Genomic DNA, 12,214 nt, shown 5'->3' with positions numbered 1-12,214 from the left:
TTTTTTTAGATTCTTCTGGATCAGATTCTGTAAGACTTTCCAAGTTGTCCAGTCTAAATACAGCCAAAAGTTAATGACCAGGAAGGATACCTATTTGACAAGAAGAAACAATTCCACTCCTCACCCCATATCAAAGCTAATCTTGCTCCCATCCTGCTTGACTGAGGAAAGTTAAAAGGAGAACCAGTCATCCTTCTTCCTTCACGGAGGTCATGAACTTTAGAATCTGAATGCAGACAAATAAAAATGACTAAAGAAAAAAAAAAAGCCTGTGGAGCAGACCTGGGCAAAAGTACACTGCTCTGAAACCCAAGACCCTTCAATGATGGGGGACCCAGGGGTTAAACTTCACATTATCTGTCCTTGAGGTCCTCTGAAGTAGAGATTACAGGCTGATGTATATTGCCAAGAGCACTAGACTGGGACTTAAGGGCCCACTTAATGGTTTCTCAACTTGGCTCTAACACAGACTAGCCATGTAGCTCATGCAGCTCAATCTCTCTGGTTTAACGGTTCCTCATTTATGGTATTAAGAAGCAAACTAGCTCTAAGACTATGCAACTATACTCTACGATGGCCATAGTCAAAATGAGATCAAATTTTTTCAGCAGCATTATTTTTAAAACTACAAAGCAGAGTTTAAGTAATTACTTTGTCTGACTTTAACACTACCTCAATATATCTATTATCTAGGGTAAAAGTTAATCATAGGGTAGTGTAGTGAAGAAGACATAGGAAGAACTGTCATAAGATTTCCCTGGGGCCGGCCGAGTGGCTCACTGGTTAAGAACTGGCTTGGGAGCGCAAGCTCTGAGCAGCAGGGCCGCCAGTTAGGATCCCACATGGGCAAGTAACACTACCTTCTACAGCTAAGATGGTGACCAACAGCTCGACCTGGAGCCGGGCTGCCGTGAGTGGCCGGCAACAGCGTAGGCTGCAGCCCCTNCACGCACACGCAGTCCCTTCCCCGACAAGAAATGAGGCCGCCAAGCTGGAGCCAAGGCTGGGAAGGGGGCCGGAGCGGGCCCCACGCGCGACCGAGGGGACGAGGGACGTCCTGGGTCCGCTCCTTCAGCACCGCCCCAGGCAAGGGGCATCATGCACACCGCCCTCTCCCGGCCCCGGAGAGGACGTCCCAGCGAGCGCACGGGCTACGGACAGAGGAAGCCGATCCGCAGCGCAGACAGCGTGAGAAAGAGGGACACTCACCCGCGTCAGCCCCGAGCCCTCACAGCACCGGAAGTAGTCACCGGCCCGTTGCCAGGGTGAGGAAGCGGGCGTGACGCCCGTCCTTCCCATTGGTGATGAGCATAACCACGTGGCCGGAAGCATACTATCACGAGCTCTCTGACTCCACCTTCTGCTTTTAGAGCAGTTCACCTGGCCGCGGAGGTGCCTGACAGACTCCACCTGGAGCTTGTTCTCAGCGACGCAGGCGCTATTGCCTATCTTTCCTCACCCCGCCTCTTAGCAAGCTGGCATGATGTGACTATCCGAGAGGTTGGCTGACTAGCGATGTGACAGGAAACGAATTAAAGTAGCCACCATTTATTGAGGGGTCACATAGAGCTTAATTGTATTCAATCCTTGCAGGCATCTTATCTTACACAGTAGGAAAACTGGGGTTCTCCCTGGATTGCATGTGGGAGGTGGGGCCTGCCTTGCCCTGGGGAGATGATAGTGTGGTGACCTTTTTTCACCATCTAGCATCTAACACCAAGACCCAATAACCTTGTGTGATCCCTTTAACATTTCCTTGTAACTATTACAAGAATCTTTAACATATAGCCACCTTTAAACCTACCTTAAGAAGCAGATTGAAGGGAGTAAAGCAGTTCTCAAAGTACGGTCCCCAGACCAGCATCTTCAGCACCACCTGGGCTCTTACTAGAAATTCAAATTTTTAGGCCTCACCTCAGACTTACTAAATCAGAAACTTTGGTACACAAGATTATGTTTTAACAAGCCCTCTAAGCAACCTAAGGCACCTAATATTTGAGAACCACAAAACTAGAGGAACTTCCTCTTTAGCATAGTTGTAAAGGTACCATGGGAAGGGTAAGAGGGGCAATCAAAAATGTGTGCCTCCAGCCATCAAGTAAAAGACTCAGAGAAGCAGTTTTGTGCTACTATGGGAATGAGACCCTGGAACTGATTCCCACTCCGGGATTCCTAGATTATATACATACAAATATATATATATATATATAATGTATGTATGTATGTATATTGTCGGAAAGCGGGCCCTTCTCTGCGCAAAGTCCAGATCCTTGGCAACTCGAGCAAAGAATTGAACAAGATGCCAGAGTAAAGTACTGAAAAAGTAGTTTCTTCGACGAGATAGTACATTTCAAAGAGTTTGGAGTGGGCCACGCACAAAGGCAAGGCTCAAAAGGCTCAAAAAAAGGAGGACCGGTCAAGGGAAGAAGCGGTCAAAAAGGGGGAAGGCGTCCAAATAGGCGGACTTCCCAGGACTTGGAGTTTTTACCCCCTTTCTCTAAAATGGGCTGTTCCTCTCTGGGCATGGGACCACTTGATTGGCACCCGTAATTGACAAGAGGTACTAAGCAGGTGCGAGTGACTGGTCTGATCTAGTTGGGTATTTTGTACCCATTTGTTTCAGGGGTAGATAGTTACAATGAAAAGAAGTTTTGGGTTGAGAGGTTAGGTCACCAGGTAGTCACATCCTATTGGACGTGCAGGAATGCAGAGACCCAATGCCTGCCTCTAACTGCCAGCCTTGTTTTCTTCCCCTTGAGAGATGTGATCCCCATTAAATCTCTATGGGAAGCTGAGGGACAGGAGGTCTCTTCTTCTGTATCTGCTTCCTGCTGGGCAGAGCATCGAGCTGTCCCTGCCTATTAGGGGTTCATGGAACTCTCACCCTAGCTGATCTCAGATGAGAGGAAGGGGTCTCAGCTCCGCCTGGAAGACCGTGTTGGCTTCTTTGGTTGTGATTGGCAATATTGTTGGGGTATCCTCTGTATCCCCAAGGTCCCGAATGAGGAAAAATATATTTTAATTAATAAATCTGTTAGCTCTCAGGAAGCCTGTGGCCATTCAGCCTGTCACTCAGGCGGTGTCAATTGTCTGGGCGCAGAATGGGTTTGGCATTTAGTTTACTGGCCTGGGGGATATTAGGAAGTCACAGACTTTAAAGTAGTTATCTGAAGGAGGGGTAGGAGACTTCTATTGTTTAGGATTAAGAAACTGGTTTACAAAGCAATCAAGAAGCAGGGGGATAGGAGAATTCTATGATTCAGGCTAGGAGCAATCTTTAGGATTCACAAACTGGTTAGAAAAGTAATCAAAACCAAGAGCTAAGAAACTAAGAAACTGGGGTGGAGATTTAACATTTCTATACTTAATATTCTTATGAGGAAAGAAAACTTAAAAGTTTCTCAGTAGTGGGGGGGGGCTACTCAGTTGGCCGGTAACATGTATATATATAGTATGGGAATGATTTCTCAACTGTAACTAATCCCAAATTCATTTTAATAACTTTTATATTATCTATTTTTCTGCTAATATTCTTTTCTGTGAACAAAAATAAAGGGTAAAAAACAATATGGAGGGCCGGCAGAGTGGCGTGTTGGTTCAGAGTTGGCTTGGGAGGCCAGCTCTGAGCAGCAGGGCCACGGTTCAGATTCCACATGAGGGCCAGTGACACTGCCGTCTACAGCTAAGATGGTGAACAACAGCTCAACCTGGAGCTGGGCTGCTGTGAGTCACCAGCGATGGCGTAGGCTGCAGTGGAACTGCAGTGGGCTGCCGTAAGCTACCGTGAGTGGCCGGCGGCCCACTAGAGCTGCCAAGAGCCGCCGGGAGCGGCTGTCTGGTGGCCAGCGACCTATCTGCCTCACCCGGGAAGAGTGCAATGATAGTGCCAACTTGGGCCAGTGAAGCAACGTCCTCCACAACTAGACTGAAGAACAAAAGGACAGCAACTTGTCTGTTCCCCTCCCCCAATTCCCCAATAAAATCTTTAAAAAACAAACAAACAAACAAAAACCAATACGGAGTTTCCTCAAAGAATTAAAAATAGATCTACCATACAATCTAGGAATCCCACTTCTGGGTATAGTCATATATGCAAGAGAAATTTAAAAAAAAATTTCAACAAAGTATATGCACTCCCATATTTATCGCAGCGTTAATCACAATAGCCTAGATATGGAAACTACCCAAATGCCCATCAGTGAATGAATGGATAAAAAAAAGGTGTGGTACACAGGCACAATGGAATATTTTTCAGCTATGAAAAAGGAGGATATTTTTCCATTTGTGCCAACATGGACGGACCTTGAGGATATTATGCTAAGCAAGTAAGTCAGATAAGGAAAGACACTATATGGTATCACTTATATGTGGAATCAAAAAAGTTAAACCTGTAAAAAACAGAGAATAAAATGGCGGTTACCAGGGGGAAGGGAGGATAATAGTGATAGTGTTCAAGGGTACAAACTTGTAACAAGTAATAAATAAGCCATAGAGAGATAATGCACAGTATAATGAATATAGACAATAATATTGCACTATAATTATGTAATGTGATAAATGTTACATTCTTTCAATTATATGTTACTCCCTAGTCTTCCCATAAATCGCCTTTTTCTTCCACAATTTTTAAAACTTTGAGCAAGACAAACAATCCAGAGATAACTTGACTCCCACTTCAAGCCCTGATGGCAACAAACACATTGTCTTCTGAGCCCTGACCAAGGTTAGCAAGGTTATACGAAGCCCAGAAGCCATCTCTGTTTTTATCCATGTAGTATGTCTGTCTGTAGTATGTCTCTGCGAAGTATCTGGCCAGCTATGTCATCATCCCTGATTCATAGGACAATATTGTGTTTCCTGAGCAGCTAACTGTCCTATCCATTTGTGGTTTTTTAATTTAGTGCGTTTCTCCACATTCGTCTACATATTTTAATATGTAGCAATCCCTCACTCTCTCATAAGCTGGCTGTGAACATTAAATGAAACTTATTGAACCAAACCACTGTCAGCTTTTCAACTGCCTTTCTCTGACTGCACTACTTTATTTTTTCAGCTTTATTAGGCTATACTTAATATACAAAATAATGCACATATTTAACGTATACATTTTGCTAAGTTTGCACATATACATACACATGTGATACTGTCCTCACAATCAAGGCAATAAACATATCTATCACCTCCAAAAGATTTCTTGTGTCCCTTTGCTGTTTGGAGGTGGGGGTAAGAAAACTTAACATGAGATCTACCTTTTCAACAAATTTTTAAGTGCACAACATCGTATTGTTAACTATAGGCCCTATGTTGTATAACAGAGAACTTATTCATTCTAGAACGCATTCATTTTGTATAACTATACCCATTGAAAAACACCTCCCCTCTTCCCCTCCTCCCAACCCATAGAAACCACCATTCTCTTCTCTGATTCTGAGTTTAACTATTTTAACTTCTAGATAATTGGAATCATGCAGTATTTGTCCTTCTGTTACTGACTTATTTCACTTAGCATAATGTCCTCTATGTTCATCCACATTGTCTCAAAGGGCAAGATTTCCTTCTTTTTTTAAGTCTGAATAATATTATCTTGTATGTATATACCACATTTTCTTTATTCATTTGTCAGTGGGTATTTGCATTGTTTCCATATCTTGGCTATTATGAATAATAACACTGAAATGAACATGAGAGTGCAGCTATCTTCAAGATACTGATTAGAAAACTTTTGGATAAATATCCCAGAATGAGATTGCTGGATCATCACATCCCTCTTCTAGTCCTCACTGGTCTCTTTCCTGATTTATCACTGTCAGCAACACGTAGCTCAGGCTAATCCTTTATAATTTTTTTCCTATTTATTTTTATTATTGACCATCTCTCCTACAAGGTGAACTCCATGAGGACAGGACCTTTAAAAGAAAAAAAAATTATTGATATTTAACATAAGTAAAGTACAGATTAATGGCACTACAAAGTGAACATGCTGCACAATCACTCAGACCTGGTGAAAGAAGTCACAGCCTCTCCCCAGGGTAATCCTGACATCTAATGTCATACATCCATTTTGTCTGTTTTTGAACTTTATGAAAAGGGAATTTTACAGTATGAACTATATTATGTCCATCAACATCATGCTTTGAGATCAGTCCATATTGTATGTTTATTCTCTTTGGTCTGTGGTATTTCACTGTGTGACTATTTACTTATCCATTCCACTGGTGATGGTCATTTGGGTGCTTTCCAGTTGGGCTTATGGGTTGAATTGTTTCCTCAAAAAAGGTATGTTGAAATACTAACCACTGGTACCGTGAATGTGATCTTATTTAGAAATAAGATCTGTGCAGATATAATCAAGTTAAGATAAGGTCATTAGGGTGGTCCTTTAATCCAGTATGACTATAAGAAGAAGAAAATTTGGACACAGACACACAAAGAGAAAACACCATGTAATGAGAGGAGCAGAGATTGGAATGATGCAGCTGCAAGCCAAGTAATGCCAAGGATTGAAAGCCACCACCAGAAGCTAGGTAGAGGCAAGGAAGGGACCTACCCAGAGTCTTAGAGTAAGCATGGCCCTGTTGACACTTTGATTTTGAATATCTAGCCTCCAGAACTATTAGAGAATAGATTTATCTTGTTTTAAGCCACCCAGTGTGTAGTACTTCATTATGGCAATCCTAGGAAACATACAGGGCTATTACAAATAGTACTTCTATGACCATTTTAGTAGATGTCATTTGCTAAAGCTATGCACACATTATTTACACTCAAGAGTTCTCAGATTGGCTGGCCTTAGCTGAGCAGTTTTTACTTGCGGTCTCTCATATAGTTGTAGTTACATGACAGCTGGGGCTAGAGTCACCCAAAGTCTTCTTTACTCACATATCTGATGCCTGCACCAGTATTGCTGGAAACAGCTGGGCAACTGCTGGACATCTCTCTCCCCATACAGCCTCTCCATGTGACTTGGGCTTCTTCACAGCAGAAGGTCACAGTGTGGTTGTTTTATCAGATAGTGGGCCCTTCTCGGCGCAAAGTCCAGGTCCTTGGCATCTGAGCAAAGAATTGAACAAGATACCGGAACAAAGTAGTGAAAAAGTAGTTTATTAGAAGAGACAGTACACTTTAGAGAAATAGAAGAGGACCCGAGCAGTAGAGGATGGCTCAAGTTCCCATTATTAGAAGAGAAATTACATTCCAAAGAGTTTGAAGTGGGCCACACGCAAAGGTGAGGCTCAAAACAGGGAGGAAGGGGTCAAAAAAGGAAGAAACGGTCCAAAAAAGGGCTAAGCGGTCAAAAGGGTAGACTTCCCAGGACTTGGAGTTTTTATCCCTTTTTTTCCAGAATGGGCTGTTCCCCTCTGGGCGTGGGACCACTTGATTGGCACCTGTGATTTACAAGAGGTACTGCACAAGTGAGAGTGATTGGTCTGATTTACAATAGTTGGGTATTTTGTGTCTGATTGTTTTCCCACTAGGGTAGGTAATTACAATACCAAGGGAGAGTTTGGGTGGAGAGGGGAGGTCTCGGGACAGTCATATTCTGTCGGATGTGTAGTAATGCAGACACCCAATACCTGCCTCTGCTGGCCTAGTTTCCCCCTTCAGAGACACGATCCCCATAAAATCTATACCATAAGTTGAGGGAGAGGAGGTCTTTTCTTCTGTATCTGCTTCCTGCTGGGCAGGGGCATAGAGCTGTCCCTGCCTATTGGGGGTTCACAGAACTCTCATTGATCCTAGCTGATCTCAGATGAGAGGAAGGGGTCTCGAGATCCGCCTGGAAGACCGTGTTGGCTTCTTTGGTTGTGACTAGTAATCTTGCTGGGGTATCACCTGTATCCCCAAGGCCCCTGAATGAGGAAAGATAGATTTTAATTAATAAATCTGTTAGCTCTCATGAAGCCTGTGGCCATTCAGCCCATCATTCAGGTGGCCGTCAGTTGTCTGGGCCCAGAATGGGTTTGGAAAGAAACATTAGGCTTACTGGCCTGGGGAAATGTTGAAACCTATTTAGGTCTTTAGGGATGTTGGGAAGTCAGAGGTTTTTAAGTAGTTATCTGAAACAAGTGTAGAAGATTTCTATTGTTTAGGATTTAGAAACTGATTTACAACACTATCGAGAAGCAGGGGGATAGGAGACTTTCAGGATTCAGGCTAGGAGCAATCTTTAGTCTAGGATTCACAAACTGGTTAGAAAAGTAATCAAAGCCAGAGCTAAGAAACTAAGGAACTAGGGAGGAGACTTAACATTTCTATACTTAACATTTCTATAGGAAAGAAAACTTAGAAGTAGAAGTCTTTCGGTGGGGGAGGGGCGGGGACGGACTACTGGCTGGCCCACAACAGTTGGACTTCTTACATAGCAGCTGACTTACCCCAGCATGAACTTTCTAAGAAAAAGGAAGTGGGCACTGCCAGTTCTCTTAAATTAGGCCTTGAACTAGCAGAGTGCCACTTGCACCATAGAAATGCTAATCAAAAGCCACATAAGGTTTAAAGGGGTGCGTTACTCTCTTCACTTCTTGAGGAGTGGAATGGCACATGCATGTCTGGAGGGAAGGAAGGAATTGGTGGTGGCATTCTTGGAGACAAACTGCCATACTCAGTAAGGGTTCAATAGTTGCGTGTGACAAAGATCCACTCTGGTTAGGTAAAACAAAATAAACAAAAAAAATGAATTTGTTTAAAGGATGGGATAGCTCACAGAAGCAATGGCAAAACTTTCAGAAAAGATAAGAACGAGAGAAGTTCTAGCTTCTAAGCAAGTACAAATGCACAAGCTTTTTGAGGTATAACCACGGGACCAATCAACTTCATCTATTTCTGGTATTTGTGTCTCTCTGTTCAAGATTTGAACTCCAGGGTGAAAAAAATGTTATGTCATAAATTGGATCATGTGTACACACCTTATTCAAAAGGAGGAAAGATCCTTGAACTCATAATCTCACTGCATAAAATGGGAGAAGGAAATTGCAGAACTTTTCCAAGAGCAGGGGACATGGAAGCCAGGCCGCACAAACAACAGATACTTGTTGTCCAGGATGCTTTAGGTGTAACTTTGCCTAAAATAAGAGAACCAGTCAGGGTTTTACCCACTCTATATTTTTCTTATTATCTTCATATGTTATGTTGTCTATGTCAATTCAATGCAATCTTAGCAAACTTAAAACGTATCATTTGTTTGGAATTATTAACCCTTATTATTTTATATAGTTTAGAACCAATAATATTTCTCCATCCTTTATAATCTTTATAAGGAAGAGTGCACTTGATAGTATTTGGAAGAAAAATGAAGTTATTTAGCACCTCGTCCAATGTTTCTCTTCAGTGTGAATGAAGATGACATTCAAGGACAGAAATTTTTACATTAAGCTATAATACAACATTGTTTTACTTCTTATTCTGAAAATTTTGAAAGATATGCAAAAGTAGAGAGGATAGTGTAATGGAATTTCATATTTCAATTACTAATTAACCTAGTTAATCTGGGATTATTCTGGCTGCTCACACTTTGTTAGCAGATGCCTCTGGTATCCCTACAACCTCCCCTTGGCTGCCTCTGAATTCATCTCTGGCATGCAGCTTCCTGGTCTTTTGGCTTTCTGGCCCAGGGCCATTTCTAATGCTGCAGTAGCTTGCTCAGCCTTACTACCCATGAAACACAGCCTGGAAGTGCTTGAGCATTAATACACTCCAGTGGCAACCCACAATCAAAGAAGGATTTAAATGCTCCGGCCTTCTGTCCTTCTGTCTATTTCTGAAAGGCATTTTGTAAACTTCTCAGTGTTCTCAGCGTTCTGAGTCCTGGGTTGTCTATAGCAGCAATTGATGAAGCTTCCTTACATTGGCTTTTCCTTCCTCCATGCTTTATCCTTCTTAATCCCTCACTTCCTCTGTCTAAAGCCACCTTTCAGAAAGCTTCCTGGACCTAAATTCCTGTCTCAGGGTCTGTACTCTGGGGCATCCAAACTAACATTGGCATCCTTCATCCAATCATATCTTCTGGTTACCACATCAAAGTCTAATCTTCATTTATATGAAGCCCATTTTGCAGACAGGACTCAAGGTATTTTTAAAGATGGTGACCAATGTGACTAATGGCTGTAGAGAAATTAGGAGCAGCACAATTCTGCTTTTCTACAAAAATTAAGAGTAGCATTCTCTTCCAATATTCTTGTGTAGCTAAAAAGGAAGGAAGGAAAAAAGGAAGGGAGGAAGGAAGGATGGAAGGAAGGGAGGAAGGAAAGGAGGAAGGAAGGAAGGAAGGGAGGGAGGAAGGAAAGGAGGAAGGAAGGAAGGAAGGAAGGGAGGGAAGAGGAGGGGAGGAGTCGGGAGGGCAGGGGAAGGAAGAGGAGAGGAGGGGAGAAGAGAGGTAGTTGACCTGTTTTTTCCTGACAGTTTTTGCTACAGAATAAAGTGTGCTTTAGGAGCTGAATATCAATAACTTTACTCACTTGATCTGAATTCTGAGCTTTACTTCCAAATCCCAGACTAGAGCTTTCTAACCCATGAGTACCCTTAGGATGTGTTAGCAAGTGAGTTGGCCGTCAGCACCTTGAGACCTGGGAGCACACCCAGGCCCCCCGGGAAGCTGGGCCCAAGGGTCAGAGGACAGCACCAGTGTCTCTAACGGGAAACAGATGCTCCCAGCTGTCCCCTGCCATCAGCCTGCTCACCAACTGTTTTCAGCCCTGGCTCCTTCTGGACCAATCCAGCTGTATAAACACACTTCTATCCACAAGCTGACTTTGGGGGCAGCCAACGGATCTGTCTTCTTTTCTGTTAGGAGAGCCTGCCTGTGTTGAATCCAAGGCTTAACTCATTAGAATAACAATTAAACAAAGGTGGGGTTTTTTTCTTTGTAAGTTTCAGCCTCTATGTTCTTTACTAGCAAGATGCCTGGGTGGTATTAGCTGATGGCTAATCTATTGAGAGTTGAGGGCAAAGGGAATCTGTTTGAAATAAGAAGTCTTTAAAGAGAGGTGGAGAAGCAGTGTGGGAGATCAGAATGTTTTGAGTTCTAGATGTAACCACATGCCTTGAGAATATCACTTAACCTTTTGGGGCCATTATCTGTGAAATGAAGCAGTTAAACTAGCTGATCTCTAAAGAGCTTTCCCATTACTAATATTTTAAATAATTTGCTATTTTCTTAGCTTTTTATTTTTTAAAGATTTTTTTTATTGGGAAATTGGGGGAGGAGAACAGCCAAGGTGCTGTCCTTTTGTTCTTCGGTCTAGTTGTGGAGGACGCACTTCACTGGCCCATGTTGTTGTTATCATTGCGTTCTTCCCAGGTGAGGCAATCGGTCTCTGGCCACTGGACGGCCCTCATGGTGGCTCACGGCAGGGCATGCCAGCTGATGTCCACTCACGCTGGTTGTTGGCCACTCACAGTAGCTTATAGCAGTCCACTGCAGCCGCTGCAGCCTACACCATCACCGGTGACTCACGGCAGCCCAGCTCCAGGTCAAGCTGTTGTTCACCATCTTAGCTATAGAGGGCGCAGCGTCACTGGCCCTCATATGGGATGCGAACTATCCCTGCTCCTCAGAGCTCGCGCTCCTAAGCCAACTCTTAACCAATGCGTCACACGGCCGGTCCTCTTAGCTTTTTACCATATTCTTTTATTTGAAAAACATTTTCTGAGCATCTATTAGATATACAGCAGTCTGACCAGCATTTACAATATATTAACACTAGAAGATTCCTCAGAAAGTCCAGACTATGGTAGACATCTGTTTTCTTTTCTCTCTTCAGCACCCCATTCTTTTTTCCCTGATAATAATGTCCCTTGGACTGCAGAGACTGATCCCACTGCCATTTTATGTGGCTTTACTGAGTCTTTCAGTCAATGTACCCTGGCAGCCTGGTCCAGGTATGAGCATGCGATCCAGCCCTAGCTAATCACATACCACCCCTGGGGGTGAATTTAGGGTCATGGCTCATTCTAGGCCAATCCAAATTCTCCTCTGGAATCTTATATTATGGGTTTTAAAGAGAGGATCCTCTTTTATATGTGGGGTTACCAAATGGGAAAGAGGTAAAACCTGTGACCATTCCCCTGCCCTGTTGCATGGAGAAAGTCCATCTAAAGTTGGACAAACTAAGGTCAACACATAAAGAGAAGCAGAGTCAAGAGACGGGAAGAAATTTCAAATGGTGTGAAACCTCCTCCCTCCCAGTTATGAGGGCCAACTTCTCTCTCTCTCTCT

At 43.2% G+C, this 12,214-nt stretch overlaps 1 protein-coding gene across 6 annotated transcripts in view; it reads right to left on the bottom strand.

Moving 5' to 3' along the window:
- The window catches only part of TASP1 (taspase 1), a 253,771-nt gene extending 252,525 nt beyond the window's left edge, over window positions 1–1,246 (bottom strand). For all 6 annotated transcript variants that reach the window (XR_002123096.1, XM_019635266.1, XM_019635267.1 and 3 more), the window contains exon 1: window positions 1,210–1,246. The gene's annotated coding sequence lies outside the window, so the exon portion shown is untranslated. The remainder of the gene's footprint in view (window positions 1–1,209) is intronic.
- Between the last annotated feature and the right edge of the window lie 10,968 nt (window positions 1,247–12,214).

The sequence above is a fragment of the Hipposideros armiger genome, unplaced genomic scaffold, assembly GCF_001890085.2.
Source record: "Hipposideros armiger isolate ML-2016 unplaced genomic scaffold, ASM189008v1 scaffold_20, whole genome shotgun sequence".
Lineage (NCBI taxonomy): Eukaryota > Metazoa > Chordata > Mammalia > Chiroptera > Hipposideridae > Hipposideros > Hipposideros armiger.
This window is presented reverse-complemented; position numbering and strand designations above follow the sequence as displayed.